The 16087-nt window shown below is 39.8% G+C and overlaps 1 long non-coding RNA gene across 1 annotated transcript; it reads left to right on the top strand.

The window, feature by feature from the left end:
- Positions 1-3901: 3901 nt before the first annotated feature.
- On the top strand, positions 3902-15242 carry LOC125383230. Its single transcript, XR_007222721.1, has 2 exons — positions 3902-14865; positions 15048-15242. It is a non-coding gene; the product is annotated as an uncharacterized LOC125383230 (long non-coding RNA).
- Positions 15243-16087: the final 845 nt, after the last annotated feature.

Here is a 16087-nt window from a genome sequence, read left to right as displayed (position 1 = left end):
TCTGACTGTTACTCAGTCATTTCCAAATGTAAAGCTATTTGGTACATGTGTAGTTAATAGTGGGGTTTAATATATATGTTCTGTTTCTACAATATTTCAGCTGATACTTGATTTGATCTTTGTGTCTGAACAATGCTCTTAAAATCTCTCAAAATCCATATTTGGCTCTATCAACTTCTCTTTTGAAATTGCCAGAATGAGGGACCAAGACTTTGTGCTGTATGTTCCTGCTTCTGATGACATCATGTTGGGCAGTAAATGTTCGAGTATCAATGCTGACAATTATTTTGATGAGGCTGTCTTTGTTGACATTTTATATTGATTACATGTCCTTGTGAGCAACAGTGCTGTGGCATTATTTTCTCTCACATAAGTTCATTTATTCATTCATTCAATCAATTTGGGCAAATGTTATTTCTACAAACAGAAATGAAGTGACATGGAAGTGTGAAAGTAAGAATGACTGTAAAATGTTTGTAACATTTGATTACAGTATGTGATAATAATAGAGATTGTATGAACATAAATAACACAGCTGAGTGAGACTAGGCTGATCTGTGATAAATGTCAAAAACCTGAAAAAGGAGAGGGAGTAAAGACACTTCCCAACACTGTCTGATTAATGTGTTAGTGATATAAATAATCATTCCAAAATAGCTGCTCTTTGTAGTCTTCCAGTAGAGCCCACTGCTACTGGTAAAGCTTACTTGGTCCAAAATCCTCTGGGGATTCCAGGGAAGAAAAGATCCCAAATATACACATTTTTTGTTAAAAGAGGATCAGGTGTTCAGACTTGGTGACCTGGCTGATTGAGTATCATTGTGCCCTAAGGGTGTTAAGTTGCTCATTCTTTCAGTCACTGGTTTGTATGATCCAGTCTTTGTCCTGTCAGTTTGTCCAGGCCACTTTGATGTAACTGGAACAATGCTGACTTTGTCATTTATCAATTTTCAATCGTACCAGTGTACCTGGTGGGTTTATGTCAGGACATGTTGTTGTTCTACCTGAGCAGTACTGTCATTTGTTTCAAACTATTAATCCGTTTGGAATTACTAAAGAGGCATCCTCGATTATCCAGTGTATGATATATCCATTCTGTTAGATGTATACCTTAGACCCATTTGCCACATTTGCCACCATAACTTTATTTTTTGCACAGAATGTCTCTTGCTCATGAGTTTGATATGAACAACCAATCAAATTGACTCTTCTGGGCTTGAGTTTGGAATATATGAGATCTATATATGTTACACCACCTGAAGCGGAGGTGTCTGAAATAAATAGTAATAAGTAATGATGATCAGATCCGTGTCATTCATTTATTCGGTTTTGTACAACATGGCGACAACAGAATTCATTGTGATGTCATATGCTGAACCTTACGTTACGTCATGCCTTTACACAGCTACATTATCAACCGTCTGTGGATTAACATCAATTTCTTATTCAATTTTAGCATTAAACACCAGACAAAATACAACCAGTTCTGAAGGGCAAATACACTTCCCAGCAAACAAAATGTCATCTCGAGTTTCTAGACATGTTTACATTTCCGCTGAACTAGAACTGTTAAAATCACATAGTCATCAAGTATGATGTTTACCACCCAGCACTAATCTTGGACAATGCAAATGATGATGATGTTCATCCTAAACACTGCAAGGTATCCCCTTTTCCCAAATCACCTTGTCTACATTTTGAGCAAACACAACTGTGAAATATATAACTTTACTGCAACTAATATGGGTGATCAATCCATTTAAATCACAGATGCTATGACAGCACTATTTACAGTTTGTTTCAAAACAACATGAATCTGTTCCTCCCAGTGTGAGCGGAGTTTGCCAGGACCACCTCTCTGCTTAATATTCCTCACCAGTACACGGTCACTTTGTTTCAAGACAGTCATGAGCCTTCATGTTGTATTGATTCTGTGATTTCTCAGACAATTGCTTCACCCCTTCAGCTACAAGGTCATAGGCTTGCTGCATTGTTTCACGCCAGTCTTCTGCAAACTGTTGATAGATATTTCCCTGTACTTCACCTTCTCGTCCTAAGATTACACCTTACATTCACACTTCGCAAGAACATACTCTTCAATGTCAGGTTTCATATGTGGCCAAAGAAATTTTTGTCTTGCAAGAGCCACAACTCTCTCTGCTCCAATGTGCCCTATCTCGTCATGAAACTCAGTATAGACCAGTTGTCTGTATTCCTTGGGCAACACTAATTGCCTATCTTCGTGTCTTGCCAGAGAATGCATTTGTGGCAGAACTTGAGATTACCCTACTCACTCATGAAGGCATTGGTTTCAGGTCAAACATCTCTATGATCTCTCGCAGTAGGATGTCTTCCAGAACTCAGGTACCCAATTACCCGACTGATGCCTGGGTCTTTTCTCTGTGAAGACTAGATATCGGATGTAGAAAGCAGTTTCCTCATCATTGTTCACTGCAGATATCTAGACAATGGTTCCAGCCTCATTGTGCTCCACACTTTCCCTTGACATTTCTGCTGGATAGTCTTTTGTAGCTACCTCAATGTCCAATGGAAAACAACACAAGGTATCTGCACTGCTCTTTCCTGGTCAAAATCGAATTGTGAAATTGTGCCTTGTGGTGACCATTTTTGTTGAGGTCAATATGTAAGTTAGTCAGTTATTGTCACTAAACACAAGGAAGCTTGGTGCATAATAAAGATAATCATGAAAGTGATCTGTGGCAGGTCATTTCAGAGCTAGGAACCCTAATTTGCCAGAATGCAGGTGATAGTTTTGCTCAGCCTTGATCCAAAGTGACAACTTCCAACTTGTCATTGGCTTTCTGGTACAACACTGTCCCAAGACAGTGGATGCATCGGTGTGCACAACAAAAGGCTTATCAAAGTCTGGGTACATCATCACTCAGTCATGATCAGTCAGCATTTTGTTAAGCTCAGATAATACCTGCTCATGGCTCGGAGTTATTGTTTTTGATGCAAGCTGTCCCATGTTTCCCTTTGTCTTGGATGTTTGTTTCAACTTTGATTTGGTCTTCCTGAGTTAACCAAACTGTAGCAGGAGACATGGCTTTCAAGCTTTGTTCTGCTTCTTTGTCAGCGGGATCAACTCGATATCCTTCCTCTGATAATAGAGTTCCAAGATACTATATTTTTTGTTGAAATAACTCACACCTCTTGGGTTTGAGTTTAATGCCCTTTGATTTCAGTCTCTGAAGCACAGTTCTCGCATCCTTGAAATGTTCATCAAAAGATAAGCTAAAGACTATCACATCATCTAGGTATGGAATCCTGTGACCTGACGAAACATTCATTTATGAATTGTTGAAATGCAGGTGCATTTGTGAATCCAAACTTGATCTTTACCCACTACATGGTGTGATGAAAGCAGTCATATGTCTGAAGTCTGGACTTACAAACCCCTGGTGATAAGCTTTTGACTGGTCCAACAATGAAAACCATGGGTTTCCTCCTAAACTCTCAAGAGCATCACAGATTCTTGGAATTGGTGGTCTGTCCTTCAGCACGTTCATAACCTTCAAATCTAATTGGCGGTAGTCACTGCAAAGTCTCTGACTGGAGTCACAGTTTCTCACACATACTACAGGCGATGAGTATGGAGACTTTGACCTGGTGATCCATTCCTTGTCCAGTAAATCTTGAAGATAATCTTTTTGAAGTAGCTTAGGTACTGATGAGTATGTCTTTTGCACAGGTTCCTTGTCGGTTAGCAGGGGCACGGGAGGCCCAGTCGTCTAAAGCGCCGCGATTCGTTGTGCAGAGTTGTGTCCCTTGGACATGCCAGAAACCTATGATTGTGGGTTCGAATCCCGGTTCGCCCCGATTATGTTTCTAGGTTTGTCAGCACCATACCCATGCTCGTGGGTTTCACCGAAGTGATAAACTTCTGAGACCTGCATCAGTTCGGGCTTTTCCTCCCACATTAAGCTGACACGCCGCGATATAACTGGAATACTGTTAAAAGCGGCGTTAAACCCAACTCACTCACTCACTCACTCACCTTGTTGGTTAGCACAATATCTAGTTCCAAATCTGGAGCATAGCCTACTACATCATCGTTCTTCGAGAATGATGCTGATTACTCATGAAGCATTTTACGAACAACCTTTTCTTCCTCAGGTGTGAAATCACTTTCGGACAAATCAATATCTGGTTCTAACTTTTTTGCTCCCCATTCTGTGTGTGAATTGTATTTACGGAGGCTGAAACCTTCTTGCACTTCAGAGGAATGACTGATCTCACAGGCTTTAATGATCCAAGAGAGTTCTAGGCTGCAACACAATGTCATGGTTAGTCACATTTTCAGTATATATGGTGTTTTCTCTTGGATGAGACGCTCTGGTAGCATGACAAGTGATTCAGAAAACTGTAAAACTCTGGTCTTTGAAAGGCATTTAGAAGTGATACACATAAGGAAGAGAATATATGGATGGCAACTTCTTTATTATGAGGAACACAACGTTTCGGAGTATATGCTTACTTCTCTTCCTTATGTAAAACTCTGGCCATGGTGATTCCACATTTGGTTCGAACAAACCATGCCGGTTTTCCTGTGCCACACACTAACCCAACTCTTCAAAGCAGTTGACCCTTGTGAATCTCATTTCTACCGGTCCGTAACCTTCACAGTGATTCATCATCCTGCTCTTTCACAGTGTATACCGTGTTTTCAATTTCGGGCAAAGCACACTGTAACACTGAAATAACAGACTGACCAGACATATTACCACCTGTACCATGCACAAGATTTATAATCTCAACAATAACATGATACCCTATTATGGGCAGTTCAGGTTCCTCATTATCCAAAATTAACACTGGAAAAGTTAAAGAATGGTTATTAGCTGCACTATCTGTCAAGTTTAGGTCTACTTCAGCCCACCCAGCAAATTGCAGATCAGAACCATTTGCTGCATGATTTGTCAAACCCTGGTCCCAAAACAATTCACCTGGTGGTCTGATATTCAGTTCAGGTAGATTCCCTTTTCACCCAATGAGAAGGGGTTATTGTCACCTGGGTCCCAGTATCCCACAGAGCAGTGGTGTCTACCCCATCAATAACAATGTACCAAGCATTTTGTTCCAAACATCAAGATCATTCTTTGCTGATTTGTTACTGTGTTAATATGAACCTGTCCAGTATACACATTGTTCAAGTGCAGAGTGAAATCTGAAGCTTCTGCCTCCTGGTCTTGGGACGTTCGAGACTCAGCCACTCCTTGCCCCGTCGTAGTGACCTGCCTTGGTTTCCCCAACTTGTTTTAGCTTTTCTTGCAGCCGGCCTTGAAGAAATCATTGTGACATCATACTCTATACCTTGCATCACGTCACGCATAACTAGTTATGACTTGACAATTATGTTATCAACCGTCTGTTGATTAACATCATTACAATGAGACAGTATTTTTAAAAAACAGGGGACCTAATTTCTTATTCAATTTTAGGATTAAACACCAGACAAAATACAACCAGTTCTGAAGGGCTAACACATATTTAATTGGACCAGAAGACTGTTATGAATGGACATATAGCTAGAAAAGATGTTTTCCTGAATATTAGGACAGGAGAAGAGAAGTTCTTTTGTTACAAAACGTATCTAGTTGTGCTTGAGAGCATACAACAAGCCAAGCAGAGTGCTTGTGATAGTGCCGTTTCTTTCAATCATGGTAGTAACTTTGTAATTTGATTAGATAGTGACTATTCTTTGCTTTGTGTCATTTTAACCAGAATGTTATGGTGGTGAAGGGGTCCAGGTTATTTACCTTAATGGATAATAAATGGTGCTTGAAAGTTGAGCTGCTATTCCATATTCTGTAAATCTTAAAATTAATGCATCTCCAAATTAATACGACTGCTAACCCCAAGCCAAAAATATGACTCAATATCATGGTGCCCATTCCCAGTGGAATGATACTTTTCCTTACCTTAATCCAACCTTACCTGAAGCCATTCAAACAGCAAATAGCACAACTCATCAGCGCTGAGTAGAGCACTTCCATAAAAACAATTTACAATGTTTTCTTTATATGTTTATTCTGTTGACTGGCATTAAGGAAGTGCAAAGGCAATAAAATAATTGAACCTCAACAATTCACTGATTCGTATGCAGAGAAGGTGTCAACTAACTTAAAGGCAGATGACAAGTCAAAGGCTGTAGATCTGAGGAGTGTGATGAAGCCAATCGGTGCGTGTTGGGTTGTGTCTGCCTTTGACAAAGTGTTACATGGGTGGCATCTGTTTGGACTGCTGGTCAATGAGACCTAGTTTGACACGAGTGGGTACAATTCTTGGCCCCAGATGTGATAAGTCACCCGATGCCTATTGTGTAACTCCTATTCTTGGAATAACATTGTTATATACTTGTTGCAACTGCAACAATATACCATGTTTGTGTTTATATTCAAGTTGGTATTTCCACTATCCAAAGTGTGCAGAGAGGCCGTATTATTGCTGATAGTCATTTTGGAGACATACATGCCAAGGTTCATTAGTATGAACAAAGACTACTCGCATTTTTCGCATTTAGGTCACACTAGTGTTAATTTCAAGACTTACAGTATATGGAATATTCCAAAGCATGAGCGGAGCTCATATGTGTTCATATTATTTAGATCAATACAGTTGTCATGCAGTGCATGTGTAAACAATGTTTTCGCTCAAAAGGTTTCCGAAGGATAGAATATTAATATGGGGAATTATTCCAGTGTTTGTAAGATACTGGCTGTGGAAATATAATACTGGATAATTTTACCAAGGATATTACTTTCTCCCAGGAACTATCTCCAGGGGGAATAAATATCCTAATTTTTAAAACTTGTCTTATCTCACACTATGCTTTTCTCCTTCTTCACCATGGTCACCTCCCAACAATCTGGGTCACACTTGCTCTTTATGCAGGTTGATCTACCCATGCTGTACATGTGGTTTCCCCAGCCAACTCATTCTCTTTCTTAACACCACACTGTGGAGACATGTAATGATATTAGAGAAATTTGTTTTCTTCTCAAGAAGTCCCTCCACTATCATGTCTAATTTATGTTAGTAATTTTGGGAAAATGGGAGAGATTGTGTCTGTCGTGCTTGAAGCACACAAAACAAGACATGTCTCCTATTTCCCCAGCTGCAAGAACGGGGATCAAAGCTTAAAGAGATGGAGCATGACCTCCACAGATCGTGACACCTCCCAGGATTGGCACACCCATCAAGATCGGCGCACATACCAGGGTCGACGCACTTCCCAGGTTAGGCGAACTTCCATGGATCGCCGCACAGCCCGGGATTGCCACACTTCTCAAGATCAGCGAACTTCCCAGGTTGAACACTTCTCCACTGAATGACACTTATCCAAGTGTCAGCGATCAAGGGATCGGTAACCTACACTTCATCGTTCATGAAGGGACATTTCGGATCCTTTGCGTTACTTTTCTGAGGATGACTTACTTACTGATTCGATAGGACATTTGTCAGACTTAAATCACTCCTTTCCTCTAGTTTTTGGGAACGTCGCCAACACGATTGTTTGTTTATTTGCTGTTAAACGCTGCACTCAGCAATATTTCAGCTATATGATGGCAGTCTGTAAATAATCAAGTCTGGACCAGACAATGCAGTGATTGACATCATTAGCAATGCTATTATGACTACCATCATCAACACCGAGTTTCCTTGAAATCATTACAGTGCTTAAGCAAACTCTCCACATGATTGGGAATGCTACTCCCAGCCCATGGACTTGTACCCTTCTTTTGCACAGATACTCTAAGGATTTTCTTTGATTCCAGCTCCCCCGGCACAGGTTTTCTTGCTCTTCTTGACGAGATTTATATTATCACTGTCGCCGGTGTAACCGTCACAGTGTTACAACATTGACCACATCATCAACCATCACTCCCCTTTGATGAGGGAGGCGGCACTATCACTGCTATCACGATGACCACTGCTTGTGTGCACTATGACACGCGTCTACAGTCGTCACACATTCAGCTGACCATCCACCCGTACTGTACAAATCATGTTTGGTTATTTCTATTGCATTGACATTTCTAAAAAAATCAATGAGTTCCTGTTGAAAAAAATGCTACAAGCAGCGTAGAACCATACTTGCATACTCACTCACTCATTTACCTTAGCATTGCTTGGATTTAATCAACTATGTTGGTTTGGGGGCGTTTTGACAGTCTACATTGGCATTACCCTCCCTTACCTACTTCACAGTTTCACCGGACTTGCAGTCAGCGTTTTCATTCCATCTGTTGCTCAAGAAGATTGCCTACTTATTAACGATCAATAGCAGCAATTTTCCCCTCTTAAGGTAGACATTATCAAGTGACTGCAGATTGTTTGGTTTGTGTGTCGCCTTGACAGATATCCCATTTCCTATTTATTTACATACATTCAAATTATTTAGATGATAACACGGATATAAGTTTGCTTGTGCACCTGTCCCATCATGCCTTCTACAAGGAAGTGGCTGCAGGTACACCGTTATCTCTTTGGAACTTGGGACACTGTTTTTATTCATCTTCTCTACAGTTTTCCTCTGTTGGTCACGTGACGGAGGTGTGTGGAGTTTTTTCACCACAAGCTAAGGCAAGAATGTAGACTGGTTTGGCTGCCCTTGAGCGCTTGTGATCCTCAGCACATAAGAAGCTTTGAGCAGGCATGAAAGAGAGGATACCAATCTGGGCAAGGATACAGTATTCTCCGCACAGGGATATTTTTCATATTTACGTGTCAGTTTCTGTTTCTCTGGATAGTAAACAAACCTGCTTATCCTGGCATTACCTGACGGACCTGACGTGAGCCAATCGTCACTCTTTATTTACTGTTGTAGAAGTGACAGTAAGTAGATCTCCATTGATTTATACCTTACCGTGTCTGAATCTCTAACTTTCAGTTCGACCTTGATGTCATGATAGCATTTCACTATGCTTAGATTGAAAAAAACGCTTCATGGTGCAGGATTGACCCTGCTTTGTTGATCATCATGTTTTTTATGACAGTTCCTGCAGGAATATGATAACAAGACCAACGAGTGATGTGAAATTGTTGCCACCAAACTCCTTTTTGTCAACGCCTCAACCATGGGTTTGGGAGCTCATTATCAGGATCTACAAGTGGCAGCCTCTTCGACATAAACAACTTACCGAGTTCAAAACAGTGATCTTGGCAGTGTCTAATTGGGCGACACATCTTCGCGACAATGTATTTGTCGTTTGGTGCATATACAAGATCAATTCACTCAACATTCAAGTTCGACTTGAATTTGTTCACCGCGCTCATTCAACTAGCAGTCCGAAGGTTTTACTGTCTACCTCTAAGGAACGATCTTCTTCTGCAGTCTCACTCCCAGCTGCTTCACCCATCCCTCAACACCCTTCATCTGTCCGTTTGGCACATTTACAGAAATCCCTCGTTGCCAAAGAGTACTCAAGACAGGTGGCCAAATCGATCTCGGAAGCTCATCATTCGTCAACCAAGTCCCCATACAACAAGTGGAAGGCTTTTGAGGCCTATTGTCACGTGTGGGGTATTTCGTCTTTCCACAACAGATTGCTGTATATCTTCACCATCTCCGGTCATCATGTAAGCTAACAGGTTCTACTCTAGCTACATACTTGGCTGCATATAACTCCATTGTTGCTACTACTACTAGGGCTACGTCTCCCTGGTCGCCAGATTACAATCCTACAAGTTACAAGTTGGTGAACTAGTCCTCTGGGTTTCGTCCCCGACCTTGGATATGAACATCATACTTTGCCATCTCACTTCGTCAGATTACGAATCATTGTCTGAGAAAGATTTTGAGCGCATAACTTTTAAAATGGTTCTTCTCTTGGCTCTAGTGTCAGCTGCTCGAGTCAGCAAGATTCGTGCTTCAGACATCAACAGAATTCGTTTTGAACGCACTTTGCATGTGAAAGTTTTCTTGGGCTTGAGATGGGATTTTATCGCCAAAAATCAACTTCAGGGCCAACCTGATTTGTTATTTAATATTCCTCCTTTGGCATCTACTTTGAATCCTGAAGATACCGAAGATGTATCGTTGTGTCCCGTACGTGCTCTTCGGATTTATCTTGGTTCAGCGAAACCTCTTCAGCATTCCCGGAAGAGACTTTTCATCCCGCTCTCTACAGCAGGGGTAACGGAAGTATCCCATACCGCGATTTTGTTTTGGATTCGCTTGGTCATACTTGGAGTTTACACATTTCCTAGCCTCCCTACTCCGGTTGCTACCATCCCCCACGAAACTCGTGCCATCACCTCTACTATGTCTTAACACAGTAATTGTAACTTGGCTGCAGTTATGGAGGGATGTTTCTAGAAATCAGATGCGGTTTTCTCCAAGACATTTCTGTGATGGACGTCCAAGTTCTACACCAATATGGACCCTTGGTACTTGAACAACAGGTCCCCATGACATACCTGCGCAAATAGAAGTTGACACATACTTGTTTCATTGTATATATTAATTTGGCACATTTTTCTCAGCCTGAATATCGGATCGTAGGATATTTCTCTTGTCTGTAGAGTCTTCATCACAAAGTGGCCATACAGTGCGGCTGGTTTACCTGTGTCCCGATCCTATATTCCACTCACCTCTGCCTTTGTATGTGTGTTGTTGGGTATTGGATCGACGATCCTCTTGTGGATATGTGTAGTATAAAGCACATACAAAGGTTTTTATGATATTCTGCGGATTTGTATCCTAAGGATGAGGGTTTTAAATATCATAAAAACCCTAGGGGAACTATTTTATCTCACTCACTGGGCTACAGATACAAAGGTTGTGTGTTCGATCCTAAGGAATATAAAGAAAACATTTGTCATTTGAGTTTACATTTCATGCCATTGTGTTCAAATGCATAACAAATTTCTAGCGAAAAACATTGATATCCTAAAAAAATCCCAGGGATATTACACCATCCATGTTTATGAGATTTAACCCGACTGGAGAACAATGGGATGACATCACTGGAGGTTTATAAGGTAGATCATTTCTTCTCGTCAAACCAACCGATTTGAATCCCTGCATGGGTTCAAGGGTTTGTCGAAGCGTTTAAAGAGATGCCAAGCAGGCATTTTATCGTCTGGGGGAGATAAGATACCCCGATCTTGAAGAATAGATCTGCTTGATTTAATTCAGAATCATTTGTAAGTAGTAATCATTTTGTTTAGCTTAAAGATTATGCTACCCTCCGTTGAACATGATTTACATATAAGACTTTATTCTTTTACCTCTGTTCACATCTCAGGATCACAACACTTTGTGGAGTGTTTCATCCCTATTTACGTGCTTTGTCTTTTGACACTAGATAAGCGATACTTAATATAGTTTTGTATCGTTATGTAGTTCCAGCTTCATCGTGTTATCCTCTGGTTGTAGCCTCTACTGTGTAGGCTAGGGAGTTGCGCCCACCTTCCAACCGTTTGATAAATGCATGGTGTGAGATAGGATAAGTTTTAAAATGTTCAAATTTTACAATAAAGTTATATTTATATAACTATCCTATCTCACACGTTATATGCCCACCCATCCATCCCTGCATCACAATTCGTCTATCCTATTAAGCCCAAGAAAGAGAATGAGTTGGCTGGGGAACCGCTTGTTCAGCATGGGTTGACCATTGAACATGGGTAGGTCAACTGGTATGAAGACCATGTGTGGCCCAGATTATTGGGAGGTGACCATGGTGATGCTAGGTGTGTTCAGGTGAATTGCTTTTTATAGTCTGGAAACCTTTGTTTAAGTACGTTTTGCACTTATGATCAAAGGTGAGGTGAGGTGAAATTGGGTTTAACGTCGCGTCCAAGATTATTGCACTTATATAGCGACGTGTATGATCAAAAGATTAAAGAGAAATGCATAGTGTGAGATATGATAAGTATGTAAATATACAATTTATTGTAAAATTTAAAGTTACATTATTTCATTTGGCATGTGTTTTCCTCAACTAGAAGTGGTTATAACTATGTTATTAAGGTAATCAATGAATACTTAATTTTACTGAATTTGGCAAGTGTTTTCCACAACCAGAAGTAATATCATTCAACCAGAAATGAATTTTCTTGTTAAGTTAACTAGAAGAAAACTAGATTTTACTGCATTTGTAAGTATGCAAGTACTTGGAAGCACTTTTCTTATTCACTTATTGATGTATTCTGGATTGAAGAGAATACGTCAATTTGAGTAAAGAAAGCAACAGATCTCTTTGTGTTAAAATAAAAGTAATGTTTTTTGTATTTGTCCTTCTTGTACTTTCATTGTTATTTTCAGGATAATTAATGTCATAATTATTTGCTCAATAGGGCCAGTTTTCATATTAGATGTTACAATGATTGATTGACCTGAAGTTTGAGTAGTCAGTGAAAAATTCTCCAAGGACAGATCTAGAGAATGGGGAATTCCAAACTGATATTTTGTAATGTATATATTGTTTTGGTTGTAAAATTATTGACAGGTGTACTGGGGTATATGTACCTTGGAACCACCACCACTCTTAGGGACCTACCTTCTGATATTCGAGGGGTGCAGGTGAAGGGATGTGGCAGGAATTTTGAAAAATACTGGAAAAGAATCACTTTACCTCTTGTTTTACACAAAAAATAAATTGTTCATATATCTTGAAGCAGTGACTGAAAACACATTCTGTCACCAACAAACACTCCCCAGGTACAAACCCCACAAGAAAATTACAAGGTTGGTTCTTTATGAGCAGCCTTTGACAGTTATGCATTTGATCGATTTCTGTTGAATAGAAACCAAACTTTGTCAAATTGGCACAGATGAATAATGTTGAGATAACTATATGTACATAAAATAAAAATATTAACACCTCATTGTTAAATTGTTTGGTATGCCATTGTTTGTCATTTTATGTTTGTTTATGATCCTGCCTGATGAACATATAAGCATTGTCAACTCATTTGTGCCATTTCTTGGCTGATTTCGGTGGATATGGCTCCAGTAGGTTGTTCATATATACTAACGGGAAATATTAACTTTGCTTCATATCAAGTAGTGTGAATGTTATAGAAAATAACATATTTGGTCATTCATAGGATCAGTGGTTTATCATAACAAATTAATTGACAAAACCCATACCTGGAAACAGGAGGCAGAGAGATGCACCCTAAAAGTGGGGTGTTGTACAACTCAATGTACAATGTCAATATTAGGTGTGACCACAAGTTGCTTTGATACAGGCAAGGCAGTGTCGGCGCATTGAAGACTGAAAACAGCCTGGTGGATGTTCCAAAAGTCCAACAAATTGGCTCAACTGAGCTAAGCAAAGGTTGGCCCAACAGACCTAGCACTGCCGGTTAGTCGACACCAAGCTAGGCATACCTGATGGTGATGTGGAGGCAAAATTGGGTGTAAAGCTTTTGTTGGGGCCAGATGTTGTGCTCCCTCAACCCGTTGTGTATGGTTCTGCCACTAATTGGTGTGAATCTACGAGTTTGTCCGAATTCATAATGTGGACAACCAGCCCATTGCAAGTCATGAGTATTGCCCTGCTGTAGATAACTTCTTCAAAACGATGATATTGTTTTTCAATGAACATGGCAAGTATCTGGCAACTTATTTTCGCTTTTCATGTTTGCAGCACACCCACGGCATGAAAACATTGATATTCAGCCAGCCTTATATTGCATAAGTGTTATTTACAGTTAAACAAAAGTTTTTTTATGATCACCTTACACCTAAAAAACCAACTGTGTGAATATCATGCTCCGAACAAACACCGAAACAAACGAATTGTGAATCCGACCTTAAAGTTGAGATGTCTAAATGAACATGTATTGAAAGATGCATTTAAATTTATTTTTATTGTACTTTACATGAAGTACAGTTACTTTTTTTGCAATAGTATATGATATCATTTCAATAATGTCAGTGTAGGTTTAAACATTTCCGTATTCCATTCAAAAGATTAACTATTAATGAGGACTACAAACATTCATACATACTGGGTAAAAAAAATAGCCATCTCCTTTTCTTTCATGTGGAAACTACTAGAGCTCCTTATATAGGGTGTCATGTTTCTATATTTAGCAAGTACATTACCTACCTGAGCCAAAAAAAATCTTAACACACACGTCACTCAAAAATAAAAGGTTCTTTTGATTACATGAGATCCATACTTCTGTCCACAGAAAGTTTGAAGTATTTCCATATGACGTCTGTCCGTCTGTAATCATAGTTTGTCCGGAGCATATTTCCTAAACCCTACAACCCAGCTTCACAAAACTTAGTACATTTAGCAATCAGGCTCAGGAGTAGTGCCTTTTGCCATTTAGAGATTTTTAGAATTTTTTATTTTTGTCGTTTCCATGGAAATATTATGAACTTAGGAAATTTGAGGGTACTGCTCTTGTCCGGAGCATATTTTCTAAACCGTACAACCTAGCTTCGCAAAACTTAGTACACTTAACAATCAGGCTCAGTTGAAGTGCCTTTTGCTATTTAGAGATTTTTAGAATTTTATATTTTTGTCGTTTCCATGGAAATATGATGAACTTAGGAAATTTGAGGGTAGTGCTCTTGTCTGGAGCATATCTCCCGAACCATACAACATAGCTTCTCAATTTTTTTTACGCCTATCAAGCAGGTTATGTAGTGGTGCCGTTGCTATTAACAGATTTTTTCTTTTTTTTTCTTTTTTCAATTTAAATTAAAAATTGGTGAACTTAGGGTAATGTCCTCGTCTGGAGCATATCTTCTAAACCATGCGACAGAGATTCACCAAACTTTATGCACATATCAATCATGTTCACTAGTAGTGCAGTTTGTTATTTATAGATTTTAATCTTTTTAATTTGTAGCCCCTGACATATAATTCTAAGGTGTACTGGGCGGTCGGGTAGCCTAGTGGTTAAAGCGTTCGCTCGTCACGCAGAAGACCCGGGTTCGATTCCCGACATGGGTACAATGTGTGAAGCCCATTTCTGGTGTCTCCCGCCGTGATATTGCTGGAATATTGCTAAAAGCGGCGTAAAACCTCACTCACTCACTCACTCACTCTAAGGTGTACTATTTACCGATATCATATACTATATATGATGTGAGCTACATAACCTAGTACATTCTCTTTATGCCTTTGTGTCATGAGGCTACTACAGAGCTATTCATATGCGAATCTGTGAAGTTATTGTTATTACAATTTCATGAGATCATCAGAAAGTGAGCTACATGAACCAATATTTAATAACCTTCATTATATTTCTAGTTTTGGCATCAAGGAAAAAGATTTCCTTGCCAATCTAAATACATTTGAAGGTACACACAGTTTACCCGACATGCCACATCGGGGGGATATGTCATCTTTGGATGACTCTTGTTTAAAGAAGGATTATGTTCTCAAGTTCTGAAACATATATTATTTGGGGGTTCCAGATAAGCTAGTTATTTATGCATCTTATATACTGCTCTTGTCATAAAGATAGTTAAACAAGGATCATTAACATTATTGAGCAACCCAATGTAAATGGGGATGTTTTACAATTTGTCACAGATTGACTGAGGTCCGGGGTTCGATCCCTGCAGCATCATACCATAAGACGTTAAAAGATGGTACTTGTTGTTATCCTGTCTGGCGCTCGGCTTTAAGGGGCTAAAACAAGGACTGGTCGGCTCGGAGTCAGTATACTGTGTCTGAGTGGGGTATTCATGTTAAACTGCGGCATGGTGTCTCAGTGAGCTAGCACTATAAACTCCGCATCAGTCCAGACTAGTACAAGCACGCACGCACTCATGCACGCACACACGTGCATGCACGTCACTATATAAGTGCAACAATCTTGGACGCAACGTTAAACCCAAATTCACCTCACCTCACCTTGGATGTCTCAGGGATATCTCCTTTTTAGCACTCAGAGAGTGCTGAACACATTGATCAGTCATGTCAATGGTAAATGTTATTAACAACGCGTGTGGTCTGACGTTGATTAATGAATAATTTGCACACTCGTATATGCAAGGGGCCGACGTATGCTTCTCAGTAGGAAGTGACAACTTGGACAAAAGGCACTATGTGCCAGGTCAGCACATAGTGGTAGTGCTTGTTGT

The sequence above is a fragment of the Haliotis rufescens genome, unplaced genomic scaffold, assembly GCF_023055435.1.
Source record: "Haliotis rufescens isolate VD_foot unplaced genomic scaffold, xgHalRufe1.0.p SCAF_22, whole genome shotgun sequence".
In the NCBI taxonomy this organism is placed as follows: Eukaryota; Metazoa; Mollusca; class Gastropoda; order Lepetellida; family Haliotidae; genus Haliotis; species Haliotis rufescens.
This window is presented reverse-complemented; position numbering and strand designations above follow the sequence as displayed.